At 32.4% G+C, this 26,638-nt stretch overlaps 2 protein-coding genes across 2 annotated transcripts in view; one reads left to right on the top strand and one right to left on the bottom strand.

Moving 5' to 3' along the window:
• Nucleotides 1–26,638, top strand: part of LOC127561895 (tubulin polyglutamylase complex subunit 2-like) — an 877,998-nt gene that overhangs the window by 658,519 nt on the left and 192,841 nt on the right. The gene's annotated exons all lie outside the window — the stretch shown is intronic.
• The window catches only part of DCAF12 (DDB1 and CUL4 associated factor 12), a 108,464-nt gene that overhangs the window by 79,683 nt on the left and 2,143 nt on the right, over nucleotides 1–26,638 (bottom strand). The window lies entirely within an intron of this gene.

The raw sequence follows: 26,638 nt of genomic DNA, 5'->3' as shown, positions 1-26,638 counted from the left end.
ACCTAATATCAAATCTAAGGTCAGGAAATAAGCAAACAAAAAATAGAAAATCACCATATCATCATGAGGCATAAGGATGACAGTAACAGGAACAGTTTGAAAAAAAAAAAAAACGCAGAAAAGAAAAACTTTCAAGATCTCTATAAGCAATGTTTCTGAGTAAAACACAACTTGGACACAAAACCAACTAAAATTCCTGGAAGAGAGGAAATAAAAGTTAAGAAAAGAATGTAAAAATGCCTTTACTAAAGGGAATGAATGTACTTGAAGAAAAACTGGAAAAGAAAGGAGACCTATGGAATAAAGAACAGGAAAGGAATTTAACAACTTGGCACAAAAGGTATAAAACTGTCCAAACAACAATAACATTCATAAGGCAACATAAAATATTAAAACAAAGTAAAAAGTCTGAATAAAATGGTCAGGGGGAGGGGGGGGAGGAGATAGAAAATGTCTTACAGGAAAAACAAGTGATCTGGAAAACAGATAAAGGAAAAAAAAAAAATCAAGAATCATTGGACTTATATGAACATTATAACCAAAAGAACCTTGAAATCCTGAGGCAATTGGGGCTAAGTGACTTGCCCATGGGTCATACATCTAGGAAGTGTCAAGTGTGAAGCCAAATTTGAACTCAAATACTCCGACTTCAGGGCTGCCCCTATATTTCAAGAATTCTTAAAACTGCCCAGATCTCTTAAAACCAGAGAGCCAATTCTGAAAGAAACCCCAAAATGGAAATGCTTAAGACTATCAAGGACAAAATCCAGAAATAGATCAATGACAAAAAAAAAAAAAAAAAAAAAAATCAGCAAGAATCAAGAGAAAAGAATTCAAATACTTAGGGGAGAGAGTCAGAATCACACAAAATTTAGGAGCCACCAGTATAAAGGAGCAGAGAAGTCAGAATACAAAACTGCAGAAAGCAAGGGATAGGAGCTTATAGATAAAAAATAACCTAATCAGCAAGACTGAGTATAATCCTGTAGGGGAAAACATGGATCTTTAATGAAAGAGACAACTTCTAAGTATTCCTGATTAAAAGACCAGAGTTACCAAATAAGAAATTTTGAAACTCAAAGGAAAGATTAATAAAAATGAAATTAAAAAAACACTATTAAACTAATAAATAAAACTAAGCGGTTGGTTTTATGAAAAAATCAACAAACAGATAAACCTTTGGTCAATTTTGATTAGAAAAAGAGAAAAAAACTAAATCACCAGCATCAAAAATGAAAAGGGTGACCTTACTACCAACAATGAAAAAGAAATAAAAGCAATAATCAGGAACTATTTTGTAAAACTGTATGGCAGCAAATCTGAAAATCTAACTGAAATGGATGAATATTTACAAATTTACAAATGCCCAGATTAACAGAAAAGGAAATAAATTACTTAAATAATCCTACTTAAATTAGAAAAAAGATATTGAACAAGCCATTAATGAACTCCCTAGGTAAAAAATATCCAGGGCCAGATGGATTCACAAGTGAATTCTAGCAAACATTTAAAGAACAATTAATTCTAATACTATGAAAACTATCTGGAAAAACAGATAAAGAAGGAGTCCTGCCAAATTCCTTCTATGACACAAATATGACACTGATACCTAAACCAGGAAGAGTCAAAACAAAGAAAGAAAATTATAGACCAGTCTCCCTAATGAATATTGATGCAAAAATTTTAAATATTAGCAATGAATTTACAGCAACTTATCAACAGGATAATATACTATGACCAAATAGTTTTTATACACGAATGCGGGTTGGTTCAATATCAGGAAAAATATTATCATAATTGACCATATCAATAGAAATTATATGATAATCTCAATAGATGCAGAAAAAGCTTCTGACAAAATACAACCATTCCTACTAAGAACACTAGTGAGCATAAGTATAAAGGGAGCTTTCCTTAAAATATTAAGCAGTATCTATTTAAAACCAATAGTAATCTGTAATCTGTAATGGAAAGAAGCTGGATACATTCCCAATAAGATCAGGGTTTTGTAAAACAAGGATGCCCATTATCACCACTATTATTTAACATTATGCTAAAAATGTTGACTTTAGCAAACATTTTAGCAAAACAAAAGAAAAAGAAATTAAAGGAATAAGAATAGGCAATAAGGAAATAAAACTATCATTCTTTGCAGATGATAGGATGATATGCTTAGAGAATTCTAGAAAATCATCAAAAACTTGCTGGAAACAACAGCTTTAGCAAAGTTGCAGGATATAAAATAGACCCACACAAATTATCAGCATTTCTGTTTATTACTGATAAAGACAAAGCAAGAGAAATTCCATATAAAGTAAAGACAAAATAAAACATTTGGATATTTACTTGCCAAAACAAACCCAAAAAATTTATGAACACAATTACAAAACAATTCTCACACAAATAAAGTCAGATCTAAGCAACTGGAAAAATATATAAATTGCACGTGGATAGACTGAGCTAATACAATAAAAATGACAATTCTGTCCAAATTGATCTACTTGTTCAGTGCCATGCCAAACTGCCAAAATATTATTTTAAATAACTGGAAAAAACAATAACAAAATTCACCTGGAAGAACTAACAGTCAAGAACATGAAGGGAATTAATGAAAAAATATGCAAAGGAAGGTGGCTTAGCAGCACCAAACCTAAAACTATATTATAAAGCATCTGTCATCAAAACCATTTGGTACTGGCTAAGTGGTGGATCAGTGGAATTGCTTAGATACATATGACACAAGAAGCAAGTCCTATAGCAATGTAGTATTTGATAAACCCCTAAACTCCAGCTTCTAGAATAAGAATTCACTATTTGACAAAAGTTACTGGGAAAACTGGAAAGTACTAAGTCAGAAACTCAGCATAGATCTACATCTCATACTGCATACCAAAATAAGGTCAAAATGGGTACATGATTTAAGCATGAAGGATAGGTATTATCCTATAAACAAATTAGGAGAGCAAAGAATAATTTACCTTTCAGATCTTTGGAGAAGGGAGGAATTTATAACCAAAGGAGAACTAGAGAACATTATGAAAGGCAAAATAGACAATTTTGATAACATTAAATTAAAAAGGTTTTGCATAAACAAAACCAACATAAAGTTAGGGAAAAATCTTTACAGTTAAGTGTTTCTGATAAAAGTTTCATTTCTAAAATATATAAAGAACTGTGTCAAATTTATAAGAGCACAAATCATCCTCCAATTAATAAATGATCAAAGATTATGAACAGACAATTTTAGATGAATAAATTAAAATCATTTATTATAGTCATAGGAAAAAATGCCCTGAATTACTACTGATTAAAGAAATGCAAATTAAAACAATTCTGAGGAACTACCTCACACCTCTCAAATTGGCTAAGATGATAGGAAAAGATAATGATAAATGTTGGAAAGAATATGGGAAAACTGGGACACTAATGCATTGTTGGTGGAGTTATAAAATGATCAAACCATTCTGGATAACAATCTGGAACTATACCCAAAGGGCTATCAAATTGTTCATATCCTTTAATCCAGCAGTGCCACTACTGGGTCTGTATCCCAAGGAAATCATAAAGGAGGGAAAAGAACCCACCTGTAAAAATGTTTGTAGCAGCTTTTTTGTGGTTACAAAGAATTGGAAAATGAATACATGCCCATCAATAAGGAAATGGCTGAATAAGCTGTGGTAGATGAAAATAATGGAATCTTATTGCTCTATAAAAAATTATCAACAAGCTGTTTTTAGAAAGGCCTAGAAAGATTTTATGAACTCATGCTGAATGAAACAAGCAGTACCGGGAATACAACATTGTACACAATGCAATGGCCAACTATTAAAAACTTGGTGGTTCTCAGTGGTCCAGTGATCCAAAGCAATCCCAATAAACTTTGGACAGAAAATTCTATCTTCATTCAGAAAAAGCACTATGGAGATTGAATGTACATCAATGTATGCTATGTTCAGTTCTTTTTTCTATTTCTTTTTTCCTCTCCCATAGTTTTTCCTTTTTGTTCTGAGTTTCCTCTCCCAACATGATTGATAAAGCAGTATATATTAAAATAAATTAATTAATTTAAAAAATAAAAATAAAAGACTAGAGCTTTCAAGAAAATTTGAAGTTCAAAAACAGGACTGAAGAGTATTAAAGAGATAAAACATGAATGAATAATGATTAAGAACTAAACAAGGATAAAGTGCTTTAATTCAAATATGGGGAGATAATTCATGTGTCCACTCTGAATCTTATCAATAGGGCTTATATGCGAGAGGCTATTTGGAGAAATACCAGCAGTGGTTCTATTATATCTTGAGGATCTTAAGACTGGAAAGAGAGAGGGGAAAGAATATAGAGGGATGAGAATATGGGGAGGAAGTTTAGGGGAAATTATTTCACATAAACATATACAAGGAGGTATCTTAGCAAATAGGGAGGAGACTAGGTAAGGGATGACACGAACATCATTCTCATTTGAACTGGTCAAAAGATCAAGAACAAAGAAACTGCCACATTTGGACCCTAAAAATCAGTCTCAGATGTCCTTATACAGTAAGTGGATTAGGTATCAAAGAAAATAAAGATGGGAAATATGATTGAAGGAGTGTTTAATATGACTTTTTGAGGAAAGGTACCTTTTAAATGCTAACTAGTAAAGTGCAACTTTAAAAAAAGGGGTTAGACATGCTTACTAATAATTTCGAAAATCTGGCAATTTCTAGTTTGATCTTAGATTTCTTGGCATCTCAAATATTCTTAGCTAAGCAAACCTACGTAACTTGTCTTATGTGTTGATTTTCTGAGTAAGGTGACTCTTTCATATTGATTCCCTCTTCCACCTAGTCCAAAGTCTCCATGGTATAGTGGTTGGGCTACTCCCTTCCAGATTCTATAAATGTACTATTCCCTGGTTTAGATAATCAGTAACTAATCTTAACCTTCCTCAAATTTTTTGCTCTGTCAGCTGAGTAATTATAGAATTTGAGAGTTGATATTAGTTCAGTAGTCCGCAAACTTTTTGGACTCAGTCTCCCTTTATATAAAAAAATAATTAAGATCCCAAAGGCTTTTTCTTTATGTAGGTTGTATTTTTTATTTACCATATCAAATAATGAAACTGATAATTTAAAAATATTTATTCATTTTGAATAACAAAAAAGCTATTACATGTTCATAGAAATATCTTTATGAAAAAAACTACTTTTCCAAAACAAAAAAAAAAGTTCTGAGAACAGTACTGATTTACATAATTTCACAAATATCTTTAATGTCTGGCTTAATGGAAGAAATTTAGATTCTCAATTCTGCTTTTGCTTCCAATCTGTTGTTTTGATTGAAGAATATAAAGAAAATCTGGGCTTACATAGATATGTAGATGGATAAGGAGAATGTAATAGATAAAACACATGAATATTATAAAAATAATTTTAACCTCATAGAACCCATGAAACTGTCTCTGGTAATCCCAGGGGAAAAAACTATACTTTGAGATTGTAGCTCATATCCAAAAGAAATTTATATTAAAATATTTTCAACAAGTGATCATCAAGCCCCTCTCTGAATATCTCTGATGGAGAAGCTGCCATTTCCTGGAGCAAGCCGTCCCACTTTTGGATGGCTTTTATTGTCAAAAAGTGTATATTAATCATTTTTTGTACAATAAATGTATACAGATTACACTGTCAATTAACTAAAATTAATATTACAGTGATCTCACACTGAAAATGTATGCAACATCCCACATATGTAGTATTCCCCCTCTTATTTTGTGAATTAAAAGAAACCTATTTTTCCCCATTTAAAAAGAAGAAATTTCCTGAGACAAATTTAAACATAAGCAAAACAAAGACCCTCAATGATTATATACAAATACATCTGTGTGTTTGCACACCCATGGCTTCACCTTTCTAATGGCAGGCATGTTTCATCATTCATCCTCTAAAATCATGAATAATCACTATATTGATTTTAGCCCTTTCAGCTTTCAAAGGGTGATGCAATGGCTAGTGTGTCAGGCCTGGCATCAGGAAGACTCATCTTCCTGAATTCAAATCTGGTCTCAGCCACTGACTAGCTATGTGACTTTGCACAAGTCATTTAACCCAATTTGCCTCAGTTTCCTTATCTGTAAAATGAGCTGGTGAAGGAAATGGCAAACCACCTCTCTATCTTTAAAAAGAAAAAAAGGATTACAGTCAGTCAGACATAACTGAAAAGAATGAACAATAAAAGTCTTCCTGGTATAAATCCAACCTATTCAGAAGGAATAATTTTTGTGATGTTATTTTAGTCTCTTTCCTAATATTTTATTTAAATTTTTGTACCTCTGTTCATCAGGAATATTAATCTTTAAGTTTTGTTTTGATTTTCTGTAGTTTATGTATGAAGATTATTTGGATTGTAGAAAGAATTTGGTAGGATTACTTCTTTTGCTATTCATGCAAACAATTCATATAACATTGGAATTAACTATTCTTTGAATGTTTGCTAGCATTTACATGTAAAATAATTTGGACATGGAATTCTATTTATGAATTTCTTAATTTCTTCCTATGAAATTTGTGTCATTTATTTAATTCTCTATTTCTTTTTCTATTAATTTGGGTATTTCATATTTTGTAAATATTAATTTATTTAAACTATTAATTTTAATAAATAGGATGATTTCAGAGAGGCCTGAAGAGACTTACATGAACTGATGCTAAGTGACATGAACAGAACCAGGAAATCATTATATATGGCAATAGCAAGATTATACAATGATCAATTCTGATAGACATGGCTCTTTTAAAAAAAAAAGAGATGATTCAGACCAATTCCAATGATTTTGTGATAAAAAGAGCCATTTACCCCCAGAGAAAGAACTGTGGAAACCAAGTGTGGATTATAACATAACATTTTCACTCTTTTTGTTTTTGTTTGTTTGCATTTTATTTTCTTTCTCGTTTTTTTCTTTCTGATCTGATTTTTCATGTGCAACATAATTGTTTGAAGTATGTATAGAAAAACTGCACATTTATATACTGTAAAAAAAAATTAAAGATACAAATGTAAACAAAAAAGAAAAATCAATCTCAGCCCTCAAAGAGCTAATTGAGGAAGACAACAGAAGGCAATTAAGTTTATTATAATTACTTTTTCTACAATTCTATTCAGTTCCTTAATTTCTTTTCTATTTTTTTGTTAGAATTAACCAGTCAACTGAGCAGAATAAATAAATTGAGTCCCCCACTATAACAGTTTCATTGTCTATTTTTATAATTTATTTAGTAACTTTCTTTAAGTATTTAGAAGCTATATGACTGAGTATATATGTTAAATTTTGAAATCAAGTTGTTGAGTGCAAAGGATAATGTTGTAAAAAAAAAAAAAAATTACCCTGGCATGGATTCTGTCAATATAAAGTAATTATTAAATAAAAATTAAAAAAAAAATGCAGGTTAAAAAAAAAAAAGAAAAGAAATCAAGTTGTTGACTCTTTTCAGCAAAACATTGTTTTCCTCTTTTAACTCTTTTAAAGTATTTTTTTGTTATTTTGCTTTGAAATCATAACACCTATCCTGATTTTTTTGTGTGTTCAGCTAAAGCATAGTAAATTTTATTCCAATCTCTTATTTTAATTGTATGATTTAATTATATGATTCCTTGTTTCAAGAGTGTTTCTTGTAAACAACATATTTTTGGAATTTGCTTTCTAATCCAGAGAGGGTAGAATCAGTTAAGATCTGAGTTCAAATCCAATCTCAGACACATATTAGCTGTATAAGTGTTGGCAACTCACTTCACCTCTATATGCCTCAATTTTCTCAACTGTTAAATGGGGATAATAAAAGCACCTACCTTCCAGGTTTGTTGTATCAAATAAGGTAACATTTATAAAATGGTGGTTTTGCACAGTATCTAGCACATAATAAAATCATAAAAAGAATCAGTAAATATATAACACTAAAATAAAAAGGCCTCCCCTTCTACTTCTATTTGCCCCGATGATGGCAAATTTCGCCAAAATTGGGCAGCACTAATTCCTCACAGGTTAGAAGTTGTTTTTTTTTTTTTTCCTCTTATCTCAGATGACCTAGCAGATAGGCCAATAGTTTAAATAACCTTTAAAGAAAAACCAGTCAAGGCCAAGTAAAACAGATGCTATTCCTACCAGAGACTAGAAACGTGATTTAATAATGGGGGAGAAAGCACTATATTAGTGACTAAAAGTGTCCTCAGGTAACTTTATTCAAAATTTCTTAGAATGCAAAAACTATTTGTTGTTTTTTTTTTTTTGGTTGAAACATTTCCTAGATATGCCTGGTAAATTTATTTTTTTAATCCATGACACCGGAGGCCTTGGTTAATATGCTCTTAAGGTTTTATCCTTGGTAGTCCTGAATGAGGTTTAGAAGTGATATATGTAGGCAAGTTATGGTGAAATTTCCATTCATTGATATATAAAAGACTTTTGCCCTTAGAATTATCCATCTGATACTCAAGTCACAAACTAGCTAATTTTAGAATCCTCTACCAATAATAATTTCTTAATAATAACAATAATCTCTTCAAGCCTCAAGTAATTGTATTTCTTAACAGTAACATAAGTAGTAGATGTATTGGTTAATTTCACTCGACTGCTTTTTTCTTTCTTTGTTTCTTTCTTTTTTATCTTTGGTTAAAAGGAATGGACTGCCAGGAGTGTTGGACTGGAAGAAAGGTGGGGCAGAGGGAAGGAAGATATATTTCAGAAATGAAGATGATATCAAATCACTAGATGTCAATTTTCTTAAAAGCAAATTTAATTAAACAAGATATTTAAATAGAGACTTGGACCTGAATTCTTCCTTCTGGGTTCTCAATTTGAATCTTATTTTTGCCTTGAAGTGATTGTAACAACCATTTCAAATTTGCAAATATTTCACTTAAATCAGAATACATTAGTGTTGATCTTAAGGCTAATATATTAAAGCTAATTTCACCAGAGACTTCAATATTTTTTGTATATTCCAGCTCAGTTAAAACTGCTTGGTTAAAGATGGGTCGTTTAGCTGAAATGGAAAAGAGAATATTTACCTTACAAAGCCTTAATTGTCTTTGTGTGCCCTTTGACTGGCAATCCTTAGACGACAGTCTTTAACCTTAAAAACCTAACCTTAGGATACAAAATTGCCAAAGGGAAGAGATGATGTTGAGTATACAGATGCTGTGATCTTTTAATATATGAAAATTGTTAACTGGATAATAGTTATTTTAATAATGAATCCTTTCCTTCGATTTTTATTTCCTGAGACATTCCTACGAAGTCTCAGGATATTAAGGCATGCTTAGGGCTTTTTAACAGAACCCATCCTGCCCTCTGCCTCCTATCTCTATCCCCTGGTTAGAATAAATAGGTTCTATTCTTATATCAACTTACTAGCTTAGAGAAGGTCAACTATCAAATTACTTGATGCTGATCCTACCATTGTATTTATAATCAAATCTAAATCAATATGCTATGAAAATGCCAAGTTTATCATTTCTCAGTAGCTGAGAGAAACCACCAAAAAAAGAGGAAGTAGGCAAATTATCTACATAGCATATTTTAAGATCTGATAAGCCTACAAAAAAGAACCTACAATATAGCCAATATAAGGACACTTCCTGTCCATTCAAAATTTAACTGGGATGAAAGGAAGTGTATCCAAATTTCAGAATCAAGGACTGGACTCTAAAGCTTTGTTTACAAAGTATACAAGTATACCTTTGTTGGTTTATAACTAAAAAATTTTAAATATCAAAACACTATTGTAGGAGCTAAGAAAAAAAGACCCTAACAGGTAGCAGACTGACACAATAGAACCTTTATTGCTGTTAAGAGGCAGAAAATACAGACTTGAATTCTGACTCTGAAGCCTATTCCCTGTTTTATCTTGGGCTATTGGCTATTAATTAGCCTCTTGGATTCTATTTCTTATCTATTAGATGAAGGGAGTGTGACTGGATATTCTGAGGTTCCTCACTATTCTAGATTAGAAACATCATTTTTGCCCCTCAAGGAGCTGAAAGTCTAGTAATAGAGATAAAACAAAATGGAATAGAAAGATCATCAATTCAGACAAGTAAACAAAGTTTGAGAACTTTCCTATACAATATGGCACAAAAGAACAGAAAAAAACCTGAGAATAAAAAAGATTTATTATAAATTCATTTTTATCATTGCTCTCTATATATAGACTCTAACCCTAAAGCAGAGATTATTTATGTCATGGACACTTTGGCAGTCTGATGAAGTATTTGGAACTCTTTCCAGAATAGTATTTCTATGTAAACAATATACCTAATATTGTAAAAGAAACCAATTATACTGATGTAGTTATCAAAAATTTTAAAACGAAAAAATAAGTTTAATGAACTCTATATTAAATTTTACTCTAAAGATAATTCAATGAGTTCCAACATTTATAAAAAAAATCTTGACAATAGAAATGGAGGAAGTCAAATTCATCAAATGAGTGTCACTTTCAAAAGCAAATATGTTTAAGGTTGTTACTATTAATTGGCCAATTCAAAAGACAGATTGAGGTAGAACTGAGTATAATGTTGATTCTAAAAACCAAAACCGCATAGTAAAAGGTAAAAAGAAGTATAATGTTATACAAATGAGGTGCCAGAAGAATTAAGATGGTAGAAGGCTGATAGTACTGGAATCCTATTCACATAACTTAAAAATAAGTAAGAGGGGGAGGGAATAGTGACAAGGGAGGTGTAGAAAGATGTGTAGATTAATGGGAATGGGATAAAGAGGGAGGGGAAAGATAGGGGGAGAGGGTAAAGGAGGAATCTTTGGGGGGGAAGGTAGGTTAAGTAATAGCAAAGCAAAGCAGTGGGTAGAAGTACAGCAGAGGAGTCAGTAGGAATAGGAAATAATACATACAAATAACAATGATGATGAGAAGTAGAACATATTAGAAAAAAAGCAGAATTAATAAACACTGATTTCAAAGCTAAAGCTAAAATAGATTTAATCAAAAAAAAAGAAAAATAGGGAAAATATACTAAATGCCAGACATATAAATTTATATTGTTTTAGAATATTTAAAATAATTAGGTAGTATATGGTGGAATATTGCAATGGTGTAGGAAATGACCAGTTGATAATTTTAGGAAAATATGGAAAGACTTGGACTTATATGTTATCTACCTTCAGAGAAAGAGCAAACAAGCTTAATATGGCCTATATAGATATACATGAATATTTATGTGCGTGATTATAAATATCTATGTATATACTTGTGTGAATCACATATTATGTGTTGTATATAGATATGTTGCATATAGATATATATATACACATTCGGTTATACATATGTATATTATCTCTCTCTTTCTTTACATATATATATATATTCATACTTCATTGTATCCTTCTTGAGGGAGGAAAGGCAAAAAAAGAATAAAGTAAAAAGTATACAGCAGAGGACAAAAGAAAACCTACAAGGAAGCAAAGAAAAATTAGACAGATTGGAACATAATGTGTAGTTTTCTTTTCTTTTTTTTGAGCAGTTTTCTTGAAATGGACATTTATTGTCTCATTTTTTGAATCTTCTGTGTTCTGCTATGCATATAAGCAATTTTTTCTTTTTCTTTTTAAAAAATCGTTCTATTTTGTTTGTTTTTCTATTTTGAAATTTTTAAAAGTTTAAAAAATCAAATGGTTTGGGTTAACCAATATGTCAATAGGAACCTTGTGTAGCAATGTATTTTAAATCTTTTTAATTCACTTAGTGTTATAGCAACAGAGAGTAAAATAGACATTGAAAAAATTCATTAATCACCTACTGAAAGGGATCCTAAAATCAAAACTCCAAGAAATATTATGGCTAAATTCCAGAACTATCAGATCAAGGTAAAAATACTACGAGCAGCCAAAAAAAAAAAAAAAATTCAAATATAGAGGAGCCACAATAAAGATTACTCAGGATCTAGTAGCGTTCACATTCAAGGATCGAAGGGCCTGGAATCTGATATTCCGAAAAGCTAAGGAATGCAGCCAAGAATAATTTATCCAGCCAAAATGAGCATTTTTTTCCAGGGAAGAAGATGGACATTCAATGAAATGGTGAATTTCATCTATTTCTGATGAAAAAGATGGAACTAAACAAAAAGTTTGATTCCAAATATAGGACTCAAGAACAACATAAAAAGGTAAAAAGAAATCTTGGGAACTATATTTCTGTTATAAATATACATAAAGAACACATATATAATTTGTTCTAGGAACTAGAGGTGGAAAGGAAATTATACCAGAAAAAGTGTAAAGTGGGGGTACTACATCTCACAAAGAGGCAAAGGAAACCTATTATATCTGAGAGAAAGAAGGGAGGGGGAATGAACATAGTGTATATCTTACTCTCATCAGAATTGGCTTAAAGAGAAAAATATTAGGCATATTCAATTTATGGAGACATTTCTCCCACTTCATTGAAAAGTGGGAGGGGAAAAGTGAAAAGGGAAGGAGTAAGCTAAGCAGAAGGGAATACAGAAATTTTAAGGAAAAGGGGTAAGAAAGGGGGAGGAACTCTAAGGTGGCGAGAGGGATCCTAAAAAGGGAAGACTATAAGAAGCAAATGGTGCGCTCACAAGTTTAATACTGGGGAAGGGAGAAAGAAGGAAGGAAAGGAGAAAAGCATAAGCAGGGTTTAACAAGATAGCAAGTAATACATATCAGTAATTTTAACCATAAATGTGAATGGGGTCAACTCCCCCATAAAGTGGAAGCAGATAGCAGACTGGATTAAAAGCCAGAATCCTACAATATGTTGTTTACAGGAAACCCACTTGAAGCAGGGAGATACATACAAAGTAAAGGTAAAAGGCTGGAGCAGAATCTACTATGCTTCAGGTGAAGTCAAAAAAGCAGAGGTAGCCATCCTGATCTCAGATCAAGCACAAGCAAAAATTGATCTAATTAAAAGAGAGAAGGAAGGGCACTTTATCTTGCTAAAGGATAGCATAGATAATGAAGTAATAGCAATATTAAATATATATGCACCGGTGGTGTAGCATCTAACTTCTTAAAAGAAAAATTAAGAGAGCTGCAAGAATAGACAGCAAAACTATAATAGTGGGAGATCTCAACCTAGCACTCTCAGAATTAGATAAATCAAACCACAAAATAAATAAGAAGCCAAAGAAGTAAATAAAATACTAGAAAAGTTAGACATGATAGATCTTTGGAGAAAACAAAATGGGGACAGAAAGGAGTACAATTTCTTCTCAGCAGTTCATGGAACCTATACAAAAATTGGTCATATATTAGGACATTAAAAACCTCAAATTCAAATGCAGAAAAGTAGAAATAGTAAATGTATCCTTTTCAGATCACGATGCAATGAAAATTACATTCAATAAAAAGCCAGGGGAAAATAGAACAAAAAATAATTGGAAACTAAATAATCTCATACTAAAGAATGATTGGGTGAAACAGCAAATCATAGACATAATTAATAACTTCACTCAAGAAAATGACAATAATGAGACAACATATCAAAATGTGTGGGATGCAGCCAAAGTGGTAATAAGGGGAAATTTTGTATCTTTAGAGGCCTACTTGCATAAAATAGAGAAAGAGAAGATCAATGAATTGGGCTTGCAACTAAAAATGCTAAAAAAAAAAAAAAAAAAAAAAAAAAAAAAAGAGCAAATAAAAACCCCCCAATCAAATACTACACTTGAAATTCTAAAAATAAAAGGAGAAATTAGTAAAATTGAAAATAAAAAAAACCCCTTGAATTAATAAAACTAAGAGTTGGTTTTATGAAAAAAACAAACAAAATAGATAAACCCTTAATAAATCTGATTTAAAAAAGGAAAGAGGAAAATCAAATTGTTAATCTTAAAAATGAAAAGGGAGAACTCGCCACTAATGAAGAGGAAATTAGAGCAATAATTAGGAGTTACTTTGCCCAACTTTATGCCAATAAATTTGTTAATTTAAATGAAATGGAAGAATACCGTGGTGATTCTTTTTCTTCTTCAAAATATATAACATATAAAAGATAGTTCTCTCTGGGAGTGAGTGCAGGTTTCTCGGGGAGGTTTTCTTGGAGGAAGCTTTAGTATCAGTTCAGATTAATAATTACCCCAAATGCAGCCAGCTGGTAGAAATGCAAATGTTTATTTCTCCTTCCAAGTGTTGTCTCTTTCCTTGGGTCCGGATAGCTAGATTCTTAGAGGCTTATCTTTCTGCTTGGTTCCAAGAGCTCCCTCCGAATGTCTCCAAATCCAAAAGTTTGTCTTTCAGCCTCTTGATTCCAAGAGCTCCCTCCGAATGTCTCCAAATTCAAAGGTTAGTCCTTCAGCCCAGCCAGCCAAGTGGAAAATGGAATAGATCTCTCTTGCCTCGGAGAGAGGGCTTTTGGCGTAATTCCGCTGAAATCTGTCCGAGAGCCTCTGTCTTGTTTCTTTTATATGAGAGAGAGGAATTGTGGGATACGAGAGAGAGGGATTATGGGTTTTCTCCCATACTGCTCTCTGGCCTTAAGAGCTTCAAGGGAGGTGTGAATTCACAAAGTTACAAAGTTTACTTTGTGAATCTCCCATTCTTGTGAACTCCAATGAGTAAAGGTGTGAACACAAGCATTGTATCAATTAGTTCTACTTAGTACCTTGTTTCAGGTTCTGGCCCAAAACATCATCTTGCAAGATCAGATCAATAATTTATCAACTCTAATGAGTTAGCAGTTTGTAAAGATTCCAACAGAATACCTTCAAAAATATAGCTTGCCCAAATTAAGAGAGGAAGAAGTAAATTGGGTAAATAGTCCCATCTTAGAAAAAGAAATGGAACAAGCTATAAATCAACTCCCTAAGAAAAAATCCCCAGGACCAGATGGATTTACAAGTGAATTCTACCAAACATTTTTGAACAATTAATTCCAATGCTATATAAACTATTTGAAAAAATAGGGATTGAAGGAGTCCTACCAAACTCCTTTTATGACACAGACATAATACTGATACCTAAACCAGGTAGGTTGAAAACAGAGAAAAAAAATTATAGACCAATCCTCCTAATGAATATTGATGCTAAAATCTTAAATAAAATATTAGCAAAAAGATTACAGAAAATCATCCCCAGGATAATACACCATGACCAAGTAGGATTTATACCAGGAATGCAGAACTGGTTCAATATTAGGAAAATTATTAGCATAATTGACTATATCAATAACCAAATTAACAAAAACCATATGATCATCTTAATATATGCAGAAAAAGCATTTGATAAAATCCAACATCGATTCCTAATAAAAACACTTGATTGAGAGTATAGAAATAAATGGACTTTTCCTTTAAATAGTCAGGAACATCTATTTAAAACCATCAGTAAGCATCATATGTAATGGGGATAAACTGGAACCATTCTCAGTAAGATCAGGAGTGAAATAAGGTTGCCCACTATCACCATTATTATTCAATATTGTATTAGAAATGCTATTTTCAGCAATAAGAGTTGAGAAAAAGATTAAAGGAATTAGAGTAGATAATGAGGAAATCAAGTTATCACTCTTTGCAGATGATACAATGGTACACTTAGAGAACCCCAGAGATTCTACTAAAAAGCTATTAGAACTAATTTACAACTTTAGCAAAGTTGCAGGATACAAAATAAATCCACATAAATCCTCAGCATTTTTATACATCACCAACAAAATCCAACAGCAAGAGATACAAAGAGAAATTCCATTCAAAATAACTGTCGATAGCATAAAGTATTTGGGAATCTATCTACCAAAGGAAAGTCAGGAATTATATGAGCAAAATTATGAAATACTTTCCACGCAAATAAAGTCAGATCTAACCAATTGGAAAAATATTAAGTGGTCTTGGATAGGCTAAGCGAATATAAGAAAGATGACAACACTACGTAAACTAATCTAATTATTTAGTGCTATACCAATCAGACTCCCAAGAAACTATTTTAATGACCTAGGAAAAATAACAACAAAATTCATATAGAAGAACAAAAGGTCAAGAATTTCAAAGGAACTAATGGGAAAAAACCAACAAACAAAAAACAAATGAAGGCAGCCTAACTGTACCTGATCTAAAACTATATAATAAAGCAGCGGTCACCAAAACCATTTGGTATTGGGTAAAAAATAGATTGGTTGATCAGTGAAATAGGTTAGGTTCACAGGACAAAATAGTCAATAACTATAGCAATCTAGTGTTTGACAAACCCAAAGATACCAACTTTTGGGATAAGAATTCACTATTTGACAAAAACTGCTGGGAAAACTGGAAATTAGTATGGCAGAAACTAGGTATTGAACCACATTTAACACAGTACACCAAGATCAGATCAAAATGGGTCCATGATTTAGGCATAAAGAACTAGATTATAAATAAATTAGAGGAACATAGAATAATTTAGCTCTCAGACTTGTGAAGGAGGAATTTGTGACCAAAGAAGAACTACAGATCATTATTGATCACAAAATGGAAAATTTTGATTATATCACATTAAAAAGCCTTTGTACAAACAAAACTACTGCAAACAAGATTAGAAGGGAAGCAATAAACTGGGAAAACATTTTTTACAGCTAAAGGTTCTGATAAAGGCCTCATTTCCAAAATATATAGAGAATTGACTCTTAATTTATAAAAAATCAAGCCATTCTCCAATTGATAAATGGTCAAAGGATATGAACAGACAATTTTCAGATCATGAAATTGAAACTATTTCTACTCTCATGAAAGGGTGTTCTAAATCACTATTGATCAGAGAAATGCAAATTAAGACAATTCTGAGATACCACTACAAACCTGTCAGATTGGCTAAGATGACAGGAAAAGATAATGATGACTGTTGGAGAGGATGCGGGAAAACTTTGATGCATTGTTGGTGGAGATGTGAATGAATCCAACCATTCTGGAGAGCAATTTGGAATTATGCCCCAAATTTATCAAAGTGTGCATACCCTTTGATCCAGCAGTGTTACTACTGGGCTTACATTTCAAAGAGATATTAAAGAAGGGAAAGGGACCTGTATGTGCCAAAATGTTTGTAGCAGCCTTTTTTGTGGTGGCTAGAAACTGGAAAATGAATGGATGCCCATCAATTGGAGAATGGTTGGGTAAATTGTGGTATATGAATGTTATGGAATATTCTTGTTCTATAAGAAATGACCAGCAGGATGAATATAGAGAGGGTTGGAGAGACTTACATGAACTGATGCTGAGTAAAGTGAACAGAACCAGGAGATCATTATACACTTCAACAACAATACTTATGAGGATGTAATCTGATGGAAATGGATATCTTCGACAAAGAAAAGATCTAATTCAGTTCCAATTGATCAATGATAGACAGAATCAGCTACACCCAGAGAAGGAACACTGGGAAATGAATGTGGACTACTTGCATTTTTGTTTTTCTTTCCAAGTTATTTTTATCTTTTGAATCCAATTCTTCTTGTGCAAAAAGAGAACTATAAGGATCTGCACACATATTTGTATCTAGGAGACACTTTAACATATTTAACATGTACAGGACTGCTTGCCATCTAGGGGAGGGGGTGGAGGGAGAGAAGGGAAAAGTGGAAACAGAAGTGAGTGCAAGGGACAATATTGTAAAAAATTACTCTTGCATATGTTCTATCAATAAAAAGCTATAATTTAAAACAAAACAAAACAAAACATATACATAGTTTTCAACATTCACCCTTGCAAAACCTTGTGTTCCAAATGTTTTTTTCCATCCCCTCTTTCCCTTCCTTTAAACAGCGGGTAATCTAATATATATTAAACATGCAATTCTTTTATACATATTTCCACAATTATCAAGCTGCACAAGAAAAATCAAGAACAAAAAGGAAAATAAGAAAGAAAACAAAAACAAGCAAACAACAATAACAAAAAGTGAAAATACTATGTTATGATCCACACTCAGTTCCCACAATCGTATCTCTGGGTGCAAATGGCTCTCTCCATTACAAGATCATTGGAACTAGTCTGTTGATTGGCATATCTTTAGGCAAGTCCGGGACCTGGTCTGTCACCTGTTTCCTGATTCCTTCCCTCTGACTTACAGCCTTTACTTCTCCAGTCTCCCTGAGAAACCCTATATATTTCCCCTATTAAAAAATCTGCCAATGATGAAGATCTTTGCTAAATTCTTTTCAGAATTAAGTTCACTATGAGTTACTTTTGCTTTTCCTCATAGTGCCTAATCCCTAACGGGGCCTTCTTAGTCTAGCTAATTCTGATTAGTCTACTAAACTCCTATATAATCTGTCAGTCAATGGCTTTCTCCTACTATTTGTGAATTTGAGGAATTGAATTTTTCCTTGGTAACTAGACGCTCTCCCAACTATATTTCATATTTACTATTCCTGGTGTCTATTGTATCCCTTCATTTTTTCTATAACCTCTTTCTCTAAATAAATCTACCTTTTGCAAAGAGAATGATCATTATGAATTTGTCATATATTTTCAAACTAGGTATTGCTATTTCAACCACATCATATCTGTAATTCTAAAGAAATGATAAGACAACACTGGGTCTTTAAGCACCAAGAACAAGATCCACAGACAGAAAAGGCTACTGAGAAGAGACAAAGTTTTAAGGAAAAACATAGTCATTAAACCTATGCCCTCCAGCAGATTCTAACACAGTATTTTTTTTTTTAGTCTTTTTTATTAAAGTTTTTTATTTACAAAACCTATGCATGGGTAATTTTTCAACACTGACCCTTGCAAAACCTTTTGTTCCAAATTTTCCCCTCCTTCTCTCCACCTCCTCCCCTAGATGGCAGGTAGTCCAATACATGTTAAATATGTTAAAACATATGTCAAATCCAATATATGTATACATAGTTATATAGTTATCTTGCTACACAAGAAAACTCAAGTCAAGAAGGAAAAAAATTGAAAAAAGAAAGCAAAATGCAAGCTAACAACAGAAAAAGTAAAAATGCTATGTTGTGGTCCACACTCAGTTTCCACTGTCCTCTTTCTGGGTGTAGATGGCTCTCTTCATCACTGAACAACTGGAACTAGTTTGAATCATCTCACTGTTGAAGAGAGCTACATCCTTCAGAATTGATCATCATATGGTCTTCTTGTTCTTGTGTATAATGATCTACTGGTTCTGCTCATTTCATTTAGCATCAATTCACTTAAGTCTCTCCAGGCATCTATGAAATCATCCTACTGATCATTTCTTATAGAACAATAATTTTCCATAACATTCATATACCATAACTTATTCAGCCATTCTCCAACTGATGAGCTCAGTTTCCAGTTTCCAGTTTTTTGCCACTACAAAAAGAGCTGCCACAAACATTTTTGCACATGTGGATACCTTTCCCTCCTTTAAGATCGCTTTGGGATGTAAGCCCAGTAAAACACCACTGGATCAAATGGCATGTACAATTTTAAAGCTCACTGTGCAATTTCAAATTGCTCTCCAGAATGGTTGGCTCCTTTCACAATTCCACCAACAATGTATCAGTGTCCCAGTTTTCCTACATCCCCCCTCCAACATTCGTCTTGTCATCTTAGCCAACCTGACAGGTGTGTAGTGGTATAATGGGCTGAGGCTTGAATTGATGCACTGAGATCCCAAGCACGTGAGGCTAAATAGTAATTGGACCATACTCTATTAATATATAAGCTTGGAGAAAGAATGGCTCCCGCCCACTCTTTGTGCAAGACCTGATGGGTTGTATAGGAAATGACGATTTTGGTGGGTGGAGGCAGGGGAGTGGAAAAGGAAGAGGAAGGAGAGACTGCTGGCTGGTGTTTTGACACAGCTGCTCAGATTGCCATTGCGACGGCCCTTCAGCTCAGCTCTCCCTGTTAGCTGGCTTCCTGTCACAGCTGCCCATATTGCTATCACAATCTTTCTTGCCCATATTGCTATCACAATCTTTCTTGCCCATATTACTATCACAATCTTTCTTGTCCATATTGCTATCGCAATCCTTATTCACCTCTTCACTTCAATAAAGACTGAAGATTTTTCCCTTAACCTGAATTCCTGACTCCTGCTGATTTTAAATACGCGGTCATCACATAGTGGTATCTCAGAATTGTCTTAATTTGCATTTTTCTTATCAATAGCGGTTTAGAACATCTTTTCATATGACTAAAAATAGTTTCAATTTCTTCATCTGAAAATTGTCTGTTCACATCTTTTGACCATTTATCAAGTGAAGAATGGCCTGAATTCTTATAAATTTGAGTCAATTCTCTATAGTTTAGAAATGAGGCCTTTATCAGAACCTTTGAATGTAAAAACGTTTTCCCAGTTTGCTTCCCTTCTAATCTTGTCTACATTAATTTTGTTTGTACAAAAACTTTTTAACTTAATATAATCAAAATTACCTATTTTGTGATCAATAATGATCTCTAGTTCTTCTTTGGTCACAAATTCCTTCCTCCACAGATCTGAGAGGGGAACTATCCTATGTTGCTCTCATTTGCTCTAATATCATTCGTTCTGTCTAGATCATGAACCCATTTCGATCTTATCTTGGTGTTATGGTAAATGCCCATTTTTCTGCTGTACTAGTTTCCAATTTTCCTAGCAGTTTTTGCCAAATAGTTGATTCTTATCCCACAAGCTGGAGTTTTTGGTTTGTCAAACACTAGATCACTATAGTCATTGACTATTTTGTCATGTAATACATAGTACTTTTAAAACAAAAAAGGATTCATAGATTCTTGCAAGGGGTTAGAAAAAAAATAAAAGCCTAACATATTGTAATTAAGACATCTAGCAGTTTTTCCAATTGTGAAAAAAACTGGCATACTGCTATAATATTTGCCTTGGGAAAAAATTCTTTCATCCTTTAGAGATATGTGGTAGACAAAAAGTCCCCACTGAACCTGGATTGGGTCTCATGAGAAAAAGATGAAAAGAAAACTGGAAGATGATGTCATGTCCCTCAGACTTACCAAATCAGTGGCACATTCAACATTTTTCAGGGAAGTTATCTCTCAGATTTCATCTGAGTACACTTGGGATGTTACTAAAGCTCAGAAATTCTGCCAAGCATGTTACTTCCATTTTCTTAAGGAAGGGTTTTATCAAATAGGACAATCATTATTAAATATTCATGTGAAATTCCTAAAGTGGGCTAGGTGCAATCAGCCAACAAGAAAAGATAAAAGTTCTTCCCCAAGGGCTATTGTTCAAACTCATCAGAGCATAAGGGCTTCTACAGCCTGAATTTAACTCTATTTTTTTTTTCCATCCATATCCTAGAATGGAGCTTTATCAGCCGTCTTCCATCAATTGATGTCTAATCAAATCAATTTACTATAGTGCTATAACTGCACTGATGGGGAAAAACCCACACTAATAATAAATCCTTCATACATAACTGCATACAGTTATTTTCTCTGGATCTTAACTTTCTTAATCTTTAAAGGACAAGATTAGATTAGGATCCAGAGATTACTTCCAGCTACAAAATCATTATTTTTTTATATCCTCACAGCACCTAACAAAGTAATTTGCATGTAGCAGGCATGCAAACATTTGTTTGATTAATAAATTAAAAAAAAAACACATAAACACCATTTCTTATGACAACCAATGGAATGAGCACATTTTAAAAAATTCCTATCCTTTTCCTTCAAGATCTATTAAAAAGAGAGTGCTTCTTTTATCATCTCTGTTTGGGGGACAGATGGCTTTCAGGAATGAATCTGAAGTTACAAATAACTTCTGAGAATAAGTCAATTAAAAAAAATAATAGTGGCCCAAATGTAATCTTGAACTGAATCCATTTTAACATGCTCAAGTGACAACTGAGCAATTGTAGGTCAATCTCTTCCTCTCACAACTGAGTCTGTAGACACAAACATGAACCTTGTTGCTTAAGGTGATAACAGGGAAAAAACATTTCTTTGTGACAAAAAAAAATTGAACTCACTTATTTTCTTAGTCCTTCCTCATGGGAACTAGTAGTCATTTTGATTTCAGAAGAAATGGAAGATTCTTGTCCTCAGATTGCCTTTAGCAGGGCACTTAAGTTCTCACTAAAGTCAAATAACATTTCATATACCGCCTGACTATTCCTACCTCTTCACTCTTTAGAGTGAGTTTCTCATAAATTCTATCAAGAAAGGAAAGAAAAACAGCCTTCTTAACATAAAATTTATCAAGCTTCATGTTCATCTGATCATTTCTAATGTGTGCAATGTAACATAAGGTAATATAACAGTGTAACACATAAGGTAACATAATATATAAAGAAACACATTGTAGCATAAGGTAGCACAATCCCCTTGATGCTACTGCTTTCTCTTCATTATTATCTCCAATTTATCCTGAACATACCTAATTAGTACATATTTGTTTACAAGTTTTCTTTCTCATTTGACTCTTAGCACTTTGAGAGTTGGCACTGTCTTTTGCTCTTCCCTTTATCTTATAACATGAGGCAGAGTGCCTGGCACATGATGCTTAATAAACGTTTGTTGACTTTGACATGATACATTGAAGGTAGGGGCCTCTTTGTTTTTGGACTGTAATTCTAACACCTTACAAATAGTGGGCAATGAGTAATTTTTTATTGAACTGAATTGATTGTTTCCACTTCCTAGGATTCTTATTTATTATTACTCTCACACCATCTTCAACTACTGAGAATTTCTGTCAGCAAGCAGTATATTTACAAAGCATCCTAGATACCTCTACATTTAAGATATAGAATTCAGAGTGGAGGTGAGCGATAGAGGGGAAGGTCAAGAAAAATATGCTAGGCCTGACACCCTTTATCTCAACTCTTTGTACACAATAGGCACCTTTTGTACCCTAACACCTAAATAAAATTTGGTCAGTGTGGCCAAATGGAATGAAATTTAATGATATATGCCATACTTAAAGCTGAGAGGAAAAATAAAAATAATTTGCTACTACCCCTTCATTTTCTAAGTAAGAGAACTAAGGTATGACATCTCCAAGGTCACATAGCAGTCATCATAAACATAAAAAATCTAAAAGTCACTTCATAGCAAAACTCACAAATTCTCTGAAACCAGAACAAAGCAGTTTAAAACTTGGAATTCATCTTAAAAAGTAGAAAACTAACCCATAAGATATTCCTTAAAAAGGATTGAAAAACAAATTTAATTGTGAACTAACTGCTTATGGATCAAACAGATAACTACCACCTCACTGGGATAGACAAAATAAACGAGGTAATATATAATTATCTAAAAAAAGATACTTCATCAGAAACCAGCCAAATAATTTTTAATTTTTTTGTATTTTAAAGATTAAAATCCAGTTTTCCAAATATCACTTGTTCCTTAGAAAATTGGAATAAAGAAAATATGATCTTGGCCAGTCAGGTTCTTTGACTTAATCAATCTTGCTTCCCTATGAAATTTTTTACCCTGCTTTGCTTCAGAACATTGAAAATAAGTTCAGCGGGTCTCTTATAATGCAGATCCTTTTATTCCTTCTTCTTTATTCCTTCCCTAACCTAAATCAGGTTGCTTCTAATCTTTGGACCTTCCTAAGATAATAAATCATAAAATCATAATTTTAATGATGAAAGGCACCTTAGAGGTTCTCTAGTCCAACAATCCCTTTATTTCCCAATAAGAAAACTTAAGCCTATAGACATATTGTGACAGAAGCAGGTTCTCCAACTTCAAATCAAGTTCACAAAGTAACAAGCTGCTTATCTAAAAAAAATATACTGCCTTGATCTTTCCAGTTTTCAATTCCACCTTTACTTCTGATTGTCATGGCTTTTTAAGAAAAAGAACTAAGACCAGAAGCCTCCCTATAAGTTAAAAAGACAGCTGATGACTGAATGGGAAAATATCAACCTAACAATTGTGGTTCAGAAAATCGTATGTTATTAATAATACATGCTACTTTTAAAAACTTTTTTTCCTTATTAAAACCTGACTGTCTTTTTTTTTTTTTTTAATAAACAAAGAATGAAGAAGAGGACCGTTTATTAAAAAGAACTTCTGTTAAACTTTGTTATATTAAATTGTTTTAAAAAATTATAGATGACAAATATCAAACATGAACATTGCTGTAAAGGATACAGAGTATTATATAAAATATAATAATATTTTATAAAGATCTACATATGAAGTTAAATCTTTTAAAAGATTGAGGTTTTTAATAAGAGCCATTCTCCAATTCATAAATGGTCAAAGAATATGAACAGATAGTTTTCAGAGGAAAAAAAAAAAGAAAGCTATCAACAATCATATTAAAAAATGCTCCAAATCACTAATAATTGAAAAAATGTAAATTAAAATATAACTCTGAAGTACCACTTCATATCCATCAGATCATCTAAGATGACAGAAAAGAAAAATGACAAATGCTTAAAGGGATGTAGAAAACTGGTATACCAATGGAGTTACTGGTGGAGCTGTGAAATAATTCAACTATTCTGGAGAACAATTTGGAACTATGCCCAAAGGGCTATAAAACTCTGTATATCCGTTAACTCAACAATACTAATTCTATATCTCAAAGAGATCAAAGAAAAAGGACCTATGCTTTTGTGGTGGCAAAGAATTCGAGAATAAGGAGATGTCTATCAATCAGGGTAGTCAAGTCATAGCTCAACAAGCTATGGCATATGAATGTGATACATTGCATTGCAGGAAATAATAAATGGAATGGTTTTCCAGAAAAACCTGGGAAGACTTATATGAAATAATGCAAAATGATGTGAATAGATCCAGGAAAACAATCTATATAGTAACAGCAATACTGTAAAAGTAATCTACTGTGAAAAACTTAAGTAACTCTACAATTACTTAGTAACAATACAGTGATCTACCTCAACTCCAAAGGATTCATGATATAATAGCTACCTCCAGATAAAAAAATGGATCTACTATGAAAGGAGATGGAAGCATATTTTTCCTTTTTTGTGGAGAAGGAGAAACAAAGGGGAAACATGACTAATGCATTTTTAACATGTATTGTATTTCTTCCCTTCTCAATAAAAGTATATACTAAAACTGTTCTGCTTGCCTATGTCCCTTTCTGAATTCATATATAAACAAACATGGTATTAGGAAATTAAAGTACTTTGTAAAAATCTTCAATTTCATTTTCACAGTATTAGATGAGCTAAAACTATGTGGGAAAGGAGTCATTACTTTCATTTTACAAACAAAATTAATGCTCAAAGAAAAGAACATTATGTGTGATTTTAAAATTGATAAAAAGAAAGATGCTCACTAAGTATTAAAAAAAAAAAGAATAAAAAATAAGAATGGTAGAAGACCATTGTCTCTCCCATATCTTTATGTCTGACAAAAAATCAGAAGTAGTAGGTAGGAAATGAAATGGTTATGTCTATATTTAGATCAAGTAATTTGTTCTATATAATAATACTCACTTCACAGGGTTGTTATGAGGATCAAATTAGATAATATATGCCAAGTACTTTGCAATTTTAAAACCCTATATAAACGTAAGACATTTTTAGTTTTTAAAATATTATTTCCAAATCCAATTCTGTGGCTTTGAAAAAGCAAAAGAATTTGAAAATTTAAGAGGGCAAAAAGGAACTATATGAATAAACTTTCTCAAACATGTGACAACCTTCTCACCAATGACAACAAATGATTTTACGACAACTATTATTAGCAGACAACCAGGAAGATATGACCAAAGAAGGTATTTTATAGAAGCTTATTAATTCTAAAAGACTTCTGTTTGGTTATACATGTATATATTAGTCATAGTCAAGAGGTGAAGTAGGAGTTCACTTCTAATTAATATGGTATTATTCTCTTCCCTCAAAATTTAAATTTTTGCTATAAATAATATTTTTATAGGACAAGTACACTTAGGGCCTTTCTACTTTACATAGTATTCTCTCCTCCTCCTCATCCTGTTCAGTATTAGAATCTATTTACATAACTCTAAAATAACAGAAGGAAATAAAAAAATCCTAAACCTAGATACAGTTGTGTTTCCAATATATCTTTCATAAAAGCAAGCTGCTTATGATTACCTAACTCCTAGTATCTCCTAGAATTATCTTCTTTTACTACCCTTCTTTCCCATCATATACTTCTCTTTCCCTATTTCCACTGTCCTTTCAGTCTCTTATTAGTACCTATCAACAAACGTATAGGACAGATTTTAAATGCTAAATAAATGCCACTTGCCTTTTTGCCCTCTTCCTGATTCATAATCTAGTGAGAAGAACACTAGTCTAGAAACCAAGAAACCAAGATTCTGGATAAGGCATCTCTATTCTTCTATCTGTATGGCTTTATAAAGAATACAAGCTCCTTGAGGGTAGAATTACTTCATTGCCAAACCTGTATTTCCAGTGTCTAGCACATATAATATAGCTTAATAATAGCCCACTAAACTTTGAGTTACTTGAGAGCAGGAACTCTTTTCTTGCTTTTTTTTTTTTTTTTTTTTTTGGTAAACTTGTGCTTATCACAGTAGCACAGAGTAAAAACTTAATGTTTACTGATTAATTACTATGTATTAAATGCAATAGGTGCTTAATAAATGTCTTACTTCTGCCCTTCCTATTTCACAAAAGTTGTGATATCAAAATGAGGCAACACATAAAAATTATGTGTAAATCATAAATCCAATAAAAATGTGTTATTATAAGATGACCTTGGCTAATCCAAAATCAAACAAACA

The sequence above is a fragment of the Antechinus flavipes genome, chromosome 1 (assembly GCF_016432865.1).
Source record: "Antechinus flavipes isolate AdamAnt ecotype Samford, QLD, Australia chromosome 1, AdamAnt_v2, whole genome shotgun sequence".
In the NCBI taxonomy this organism is placed as follows: domain Eukaryota; kingdom Metazoa; phylum Chordata; class Mammalia; order Dasyuromorphia; family Dasyuridae; genus Antechinus; species Antechinus flavipes.
Note: the sequence above shows the minus strand (reverse complement) of the source record. Positions and strands in the feature narration are given on the sequence as shown.